A 6,000-nucleotide genomic window follows, 5' to 3' on the forward strand; every position below is an offset into this window, starting at 1 on the left:
AGAATGCTGAGATGGATGGATGAATGACTCAGTATAAAGCAGCTTCCTCTGTTCCTATGATCTCAGGGCAGGGGTCCTTTTGCCTGCCTAGTGGCTGCTAGAGTAGTCATATGCTTGTATCCCCCTGCCAACAATTTCGTCTAAACTGCCGCCATTTTTAAAAAGGAAGAGCACATGCCAGCTCATGACACTGACAGGAATATCTCCAGCCGTTCGGAAAGACAAGCTATCGTCACTATTTTGGGGCCCTGTGAACCTCAAGAGTCACAAGGTCAGTGCCCAGTGGATGGAAAGAGTCCTAATGACCACAGATGGTACTTTGCCTAGCAAGTCCAACCCAAAATGGTTGGTCACCTGATAATGAGAGCCTTCTTGACCTGACCTAGCCCCGTGGACGTGGGCACAATGGGACATTTATAATACAGAAACATGCCATGTTAATGGATAAATTGGCCAAAAATGTGACCAGTGGTTTGATTCTAACTACTGCCCTCCCGCACTATCTCACATTTTTTACACTACGTAGATGTTTGGAGTCTTAGTTCCATGTGAAGTTTAGGGAATATTGTGCCTTGGGTCTACTAATTCAGTGTTTCCCAACTTTGGGCCTCCAGATGTTTTTGGCCTACAACTCCCATCATCCCTAGCTAGCAAGACCAGTGGTCAGGGATGATGGGAATTGTAGTTCAAAAACAGCTGGAGGCCCAAGGTTGGGAAACACTGTACTAATTCATGCCATGTGTTTATAATGCAAGTGGAATGCATAAAATAATAGAATAAATAAAAAGTGCATTGTCAACAATTATCAATGCATACATAAAAATTGGATTGCATCTGATATAAGTTGTAATTGGAGCAGACCCACAAAAATTAATAGACATGGCTAACTTAAGGCCAGTAATTTCAGTGTATCTACTCCCACATTTTTTTAATACAACTCATTCAGTATAGTATTGATTCTTGGCTTTTGGGAGGGGATATCTGATGATAATTGTAGCATTACTGATGTATTTCACATCTAGTGCATCAAAGGAAAAATTGGGTGTTGCCTGATACACAATATGGCCTATATGTACTGATTTGCACTGGGACATCATTTGATGAGGGATACTCCATAATGAATGAGCTTGATGCTTCAAAAGATGGGTCCTAAATGTATCCTAAATGTACAGGGACGCAGGTGGCGCTGTGGGTTAAAGCCTCAGCGCCTAGGACTTGCCGATCGAAAGGTCGGCGGTTCGAATCCCTGCGGCGGGGTGCGCTCCCGCTGCTCGGTCCCAGCGCCTGCCAACCTAGCAGTTCGAAAGCACCTCCGGGTGCAAGTAGATAAATAGGTACCGCTGCAGCAGGAAGGTAAACGGCGTTTCCGTGTGCGGCTCTGGCTCGCCAGAGCAGCGATGTCACGCTGGCCACGTGACCCGGAAGTGTCTCCGGACAGCGCTGGCCCCTGGCCTCTTAAGTGAGATGTGCGCACAACCCCAGAGTCTGTCAAGACTGGCCCGTACGGGCAGGGGTACCTTTACCTTTACCTTTACCTTTAAATGTATCTTATGGAACACGTTGCTCATAATCCATTGGAAATTTTTCTTGTATGAACCCCCTCCCCCCAAAGTAAATTGTGCAAGAACACACAACTGGCTGATCCAGTTCAGAAATAATAACGTAATTCTAACCATGCATGCTCGGAAGTAAGTCCTGGTAATAAATATTAATAATTATTTTATTATTTATACCCTGCCCACCTGGCTGGGTTTCCCCAGCCACTCTGGGCGGCTCCCAGCAGAATAGTAAAAACAGGATAAAACATCAAACATTCAGTGAATTCAGTGGGACCTACATCCAGGTATCTGATGTTAGAATTCCAGCCTAGGTCAATCTGGGAGCAATTCAGCATTTGACAATCATTCCGTCAGCTTGCCAGATGGAGCAATCCCTGTCTTCTCCACCCATGTCCTGTTCTGGGGGTTCTCCCGCCCTACGCCCCAGCCAATTTTGGGTGGTGAGGCAGGAGAAGGGGAAGCTGTATTGCACTAGCAGAAGTCCATGTGCGGGCTTACAGATTGATCATGCAGAATCCTTCATTGCAAGGGAATGGACTGGATGACCAACTCTACAATTCTATGATTCTGTTATTCTGAAATAGGAATACTATACCTTAAGAGCAGGTTGACAAAATCTGGTAATAATGACATGATTGTCTTGTCCTCTGGAAAGGGTCGAAGGAGCAGATTTCCCTCCCCATCATTGCAAGGGGGCTTGAGCCAGAGAAAGCCTGTCTTTCTCCAGAAGGACACTTGAAACAGAGAACACAATGGAATCTCCACTGAGATTAATGGCATCCACACAAGAGTACCTTCGGCACAAGCCCCGCCATTTCTATTAGAGCAGCGCAGCAGTCATTATGCATCACCATTTCTACTAATCCAAAAGAGCATCGTTACCTATTTACTCAAGGGAATGTTTATGAAACACCAGTATATATTAAGTTACGTTTTTAAAAAAATGTTTTACAGCTTTAGTTGCATTGCAGAATGTAAAATTGCTTATTTATGTATATTTCATTTTTGTATTACAATAAATTATTATTTTGAATAGGATACAGAGGATGCTTTTCAATGGCTATTCAGAGGTTTTCAGCCAAAGTATGCTCATCCACACACAAGCCAACTACAGATGCCAGTGTAACATGGTTATATCTCTGTACGGGAACCGTGGTTCTTTTACCTGGAAACAAAAACTAACTGAGCTGTATATTAGAGGTAGCACGATGCCTTATAACAGAGACCGGGAATCTAACCATGCAGATGACATGACCCCAATTATCACCCATGTGGGTGAGGCTGATGGGAGTTGGGAGACTATATGAACACGCTCCCACTGAAGACAGTGATGGCCACCAACTTGAATGGCTTTCGAAGAGGATTAGACAAATTCAAGGAGGACAATAACGACAATGACCATGCTATACTCTCAGCGGCAGTGTGTCTCTGAATAATGGTTACTCAAAATCAGGTGGGGAGAGTGCTGTTGCACTCATGTCCTGCTTCCAGGTTTCCCACAGGTATCTGGTTAGCCAGAGTGCTGAACTAGGAGGGTCATCCACCCAGGGGTGTACTTGGGGATTGGCCACGTTGGCCCCTGCAAAGGGTGCAGGCCTAGGAGGGTGCAAAAAGCATGCCTGCCCACACCAATACATCTTACCAAGGGAGCCTAGGTATGCCTCTGCATTCACCTGATCCAGCAGGACACTGCTTATGAGGATGGTGTTACAAGTTCAGCTGTCTTGCTGATGAGAATGACGATTCAAGATAATTATATGCCACCTTTCTTTTATAAAGCCCAAGCAGACTGACAACAAAACCATAATTTAACTTAAAATATTAATTACTAAAGCATTAAAACTGTTATACCAACAGCAGCTGTTCAACAGTTAAAAGCCAATGCAACAAAACATTGGTCCATTTTGCAAGTAACGCTAAGCAAAGCAGCTGGTCTTCTCGCTTGAAGCCAGCATGTTTGATCATTTGCACTAAACCATAGTTTGATTTAATTTTGCTTATGAAGCCGGTCGATAAAACAGCTGTATACAACCCAAAAACCTTCAGGGGAATTTCACCAGAGACAACCTGTGAGCAAGTAAAGAGTCCCCTTCACTGCTTTAGATATATATCCCCCTGGGGTATATGGAGTGTTAGTACCTATAATGAGAGACATGTGCTCCTTCTGGGGTAGTTTGTCCACTTTTGGTGCTCAGCTTGCACTCGGCTCTCCTAGAACCTGTCAACATGCGACAGTGGCCACACCCCAGGAAAGGGTTGCCTGGCCGGCGCTAAACCAGGTGAGGATAGCTGATGGGTCTCAAACCCTCCATGAATTAGGGACTTGCCCTGCATGCGAAGATGGGCTGATTGAGCGGATAAGACCAATAGTGGGTCCAAGGGTCAGTAAGGCAGTTTCTGCATGTGCTGTAGAGGGAAGTGAGTGGCAGATGGGTCTCATCAACATGGGAAGGTAGCCCATTGAGAAGGAAAAAAAACTGATTCTCAGCTCCCTTATGGGATATCTTCAGGAGAAGAAAAGGCTAAGGAGTAAACCCTACACAAATCTGGAGTGGAGTCCCTAAGACGGCTGGATGGCATCTTGTACGCCTCCTCCTGGCAACTCCTGCAGCCAAACTGGTGCCCAACATATTGCTCTGCTCTCCTTTGGACCACATCAATGAGGCTGAGGGGGTGGTCTTGTCATCTGGGCAGCCATACACACTGCCCAGGCTTACGTTCCAGGAAGGTCACTTTGGCACTGCTAATGCAGCAGTTTGATTTCACCTGTGGAGACGCACTGTATTGTCTCTCAAGACAGATGCAAAATATAACCGCACTACTCATCCAGCCCACACAGAGTTAGATTTAAGGAGCAGAGCTTTAAAGAGAAATAGGATTCCCAGGCACTCAGGTAAAATTTGATGATGTGGTGTCTCTACCAGACCAAGCACTGCCATTGTTTGTGAAGGGGCAATAGTTTAGAGTAGAGCTCAGGTTCAGTCCCCAGCATCTCAAAGGGCCTCATGTACATGGAAGTAAGTCTACTCAAGAGCCCAGAGAGGCTGTGTCAGTCAAAACAGATAGCACTTTCCTAAATGTGTCTTCATACTACATTTCAAAGGACACTCCTGTTCTGAATGTAAACTCTTGCACTGATCCTAATCCTCTTTATGTAACAGATGTATTCTCTGCTGATATTTGTTAGGCATCCCCTTTACTGGGAAACAAATGTTTAATTCTTTTAACCTCCAAAAGCCCCAACCAGGCTAGGAATGAGCTGGATTTTATTTTGGCCTAGCAGCATGGTTGCAAAGGTCAAAGGCTGTGTCCTCAAATGATCCTTGTTAATCTGTAAGGCCGCCAGGCTTTAAACAGCAGGCCTGCTTCTTGCTGAGGGAATGGTTCTCTCAGCACTGGATTTAGGGGCAGTGCAGGCGGTTCTGCTGCACAGGGTGTTGAGCTGAGGGGGCACAAAACTGAGAAGGGGCATAATTGAGAAGATCTATTTTGGGGCACCAAATTTTGGCCTCTCACAGGGTGCCATATTATGAAAGATCACCCAATTCCACCCCTGAGTTGTCTGTCTGGATTTCAGGTGGGGGCCTGCAGGATAGACAGAGTGCTCCAAGGATGGCCACTTACAGAACACCAAAAACACTCCTTGCCTGGGAGCAGCATATGAGTGTTGGTGCTGACCTTTAACACCCTAAACAACCTCGGCCCAGAATACCTGAAGGAGTGTCTCTACCCCCATTGTCCAGCCCGGAGACTGATGTCCATCACCAAGGGCCTTTTGGCTGTTCCCACACTCAAAGAAGTGAAGCTACAGGGAACCAGGCAGAGGGCCTTCTCAGTAGTGGCACCTGCCCTGTGGAATGCCCTCCCATCAGATGTCAAGGAAACAGTGGCGGAGCTTCATGTTCTGGCACCGGAGGGCAGAGAGCAGGCGGGGGTGGGGCTGACGCGCGTCCCGGGGACGTGGCACGCCACCCACAGGGGAGTGGCGCATGTCCCGGGGGCATGGTGTGCCGCCTGAGGGCGCATGGCACCCAGCACGAGCAGAGGAGCAGCTGCTATGGCACCCCACTAGGATTGTGCTGCTGGGGGCAGTGAGCTCCCTCCGCACTCCTCTTCCTCTGCCAGTGCAAGGAAATAAATAACTATCTGACTTTTAGAAGACATCTGAAGGCAGCTCTTTTTAGGGACATTTTTAATGTTTGATGTTTTATTAGGTTTTCAATATTCTGTTGGGAGCTGCCCAGAGTGGCTGGGGAGGCCCAGTCAGATGGGCAGGGTATAAGTAATAAATTATTATTATTATTATTATTATTATTATTATTATTATTATTATTATTATTATTTGCACAAGAGCACTCTCCCTTCCTGTGGTTCCTACCAACTGGTATTCAGAATCATTGCAGCACTGTGGAGGCAGAGCATAGTCATCATGGCTAGAAGG

The sequence above is a fragment of the Podarcis cretensis genome (genome assembly GCF_951804945.1).
Source record: "Podarcis cretensis genome assembly, chromosome: 3".
Classification (NCBI taxonomy): domain Eukaryota; kingdom Metazoa; phylum Chordata; class Lepidosauria; order Squamata; family Lacertidae; genus Podarcis; species Podarcis cretensis.